At 35.1% G+C, this 2,419-nt stretch overlaps 1 long non-coding RNA gene across 1 annotated transcript; it reads left to right on the forward strand.

Annotated features, from left to right (window-relative positions):
* Positions 1 to 995: 995 nt before the first annotated feature.
* LOC133713924 (uncharacterized) lies at positions 996 to 2,082 on the forward strand. Its single transcript, XR_009848331.1, has 3 exons — positions 996 to 1,095; positions 1,706 to 1,803; positions 1,902 to 2,082. It is a non-coding gene; the product is annotated as an uncharacterized LOC133713924 (long non-coding RNA).
* The last annotated feature ends 337 nt before the right edge of the window (positions 2,083 to 2,419 follow it).

Consider the following 2,419-nt stretch of genomic DNA (forward strand, 5'->3'; position numbering starts at 1 on the left):
GGATATTTCCATTTGTTTTTCTGCACTAGTTAAATGCAACCCTTCACCAGTTGGCATGATTCTTTAATAAACTGAGCAGAAGGTCTACATTTGAGCACAAAGTTAGGATCTCTGTATTGTTGTGGTTTCTGAGTTTGAATCGGATTCTAGTACTTGTCAGTGGTTCACTTTAAATTGCTTGGATTCTTTTCCAATAACGTTGAAATCTTCTGTTGTCAATATGTATATCTCTAGACCTTCCTGTTTTCAAGTAGTGGTCTTTAGTTCTTCAACTTTTCAAAAGTACATGCTTATATGATCTCACTAGATAGTTATATGGCCTTAATTTGGCTTCTGCCTAGCTATTCCATGGGGAGTCAGGCCTAGGATCTAATCATGTTAGTAATTCTCATTTGGTATAAGCAACAAGTAATTCATATCGTATGCAAAAGTTCAAAGTGGCCTCATTTCTGTTGTTATCTTTTGGTTCATAACCATAATAACCTATATATTGATGGTCGATTTTGCGGTACCAGATTACTGTTAATACAATATCCGCTTAGACTATGGTAGTCAAACTTCTCTCTTAATTGATAAAATGATATTAAATAGAAGGTATGGTTTGAAGTCATTGAGGACTATCACTATTAGGTATCCAAAATGGTAATAAGAACATTAAAACTGACAGAGTTTTGGTTAGGGACTATCAATCTACCCCATCTTTAGTCATGAAAGTTAACATCACACTTTTTGTTGCAGTGCTCTGGTTTGGGGGTCTAGCGCAAAACACAAGCCCCAAAGAGTTGGAAAGGTTGATTTTTTCTGAATCCAGAATGTTATCTCTTCCGTTTGCTTGAGCTTAATTTATTAAAATTAATAAATATTCCTTGTGTCAATCAAATGCATGTTTTGTGTTGGTTTAGCAACAGGAGCATCTGCTCAAAGATGAGGATATTGTTCAGATTATCAAAAAGGTGTGATTTGGCAGGAACTCAGAAATATGTGCAAAACCTTAGTATCAAGATATCGTTTGTAGGATTAAAGCTTTTGAGACACACAAGCTTGTACTTTGCAGAGTATACAGCACTCTTTTTGTCTATTCTTTTAGTCGTAAGGGTAGGTAATGTTTAAGGCAGCTTGTTAAGTGATATCAAGGAATCTTACTGCACCTTTTTGTTATCAAAGCTATTCTTGGTACGTAGTGTGTTCTTTGTGAATGAATATCATCTACTATGAGATTGAAAGATTGCGCATATACGAAAGGAACTTTTAACTTTTCTTTTATGATATTTAGTTCTTTGCTATGAGTAAGACCAACTAGTGAACTACTTCTCACACTTGCTGAATATAAGCACATGAGTACCCCAAATATGCTTGTCATGTTATATTGGTTCATTTCTGCAAGACTAGCATCTTGATTGACGAGAGAGTTTGCTAGTCAAGTTCTCGGATTTTGGTGACTTAGGGGTGTTGATGTAACCTTACACATTGTAAAGGACTTCACTTGATCTCTATTTTCTAGACATTATACATTGGAGAGTTGCATGATATAATGTTGAAGGAGGACAGGTGACAAGCTTAAAATTTTTGGGGGCAATGACATATAGGGTCATTTTTTTTTTCTTATAAAATTTTGCTTATTTAGAAACTTTATTTTTTATTTTGTTTTGCTTTCTTGTTCTTTTAGAACTGAGATCAAGTCTCATGTTTCTACTTTTGGTTGCAGGCTTTATCAGTTTTGAAATTGCAAAAGGGCAATCAAATGCCTGAAGATTACCCCAGATCTTTCAGAGAAGCAGCTGCAGTTTTCCAGCACGCTCAAGTGTGAGTAATATGAGAATAGCTTACTTTATTGTTAAGGCTTCGAACTTTTGGTGTTTTTTTCATTATTGATTCCTGGCACCTTATTTGCATTCATACAGATACGACTCTGACAAGAAAATTGTCAAGCATATGAGACCCATACCACAAGAGCTTGTGGAGTCCCTTGATGGAGAACTTGATTTCCTTGGATCGTATTTTTTTGTTATTTATTTCTTCTTGTTGTCAGGTTAAATTTATTCTTACCTACAAGGTTTGCCTGTTTCATATCACATTTATTTTCCTTGACACAAATTGAACTAGAGAAATCCCTTCATCAATAGCCATTGCAATTGCTGAAGGAAAATTGGACCCCATAAGTATGGAGGCCTTTGATCATTTCCCTAGTTCCATTTCTAGACATCGGTCAGATCCCATTAAGATCATTTTCTTTTATTTTGTTATCAGTAACTTCACTTCTTTTTTTTGCTTTAAATTTCTAAAGCCATGGCAATAAAACCAGCTACTGAACTACTTCTCACACTTGCTAAATATAAGCACATGAGTACCCCAAGTATGCTTGGTTATGTTATATTAGTTCATTTCTGCAAGACTGGCTGGCATCTTAATTGACGAGAGA

The sequence above is a fragment of the Rosa rugosa genome, chromosome 6, assembly GCF_958449725.1.
Source record: "Rosa rugosa chromosome 6, drRosRugo1.1, whole genome shotgun sequence".
NCBI classification, from domain to species: domain Eukaryota; kingdom Viridiplantae; phylum Streptophyta; class Magnoliopsida; order Rosales; family Rosaceae; genus Rosa; species Rosa rugosa.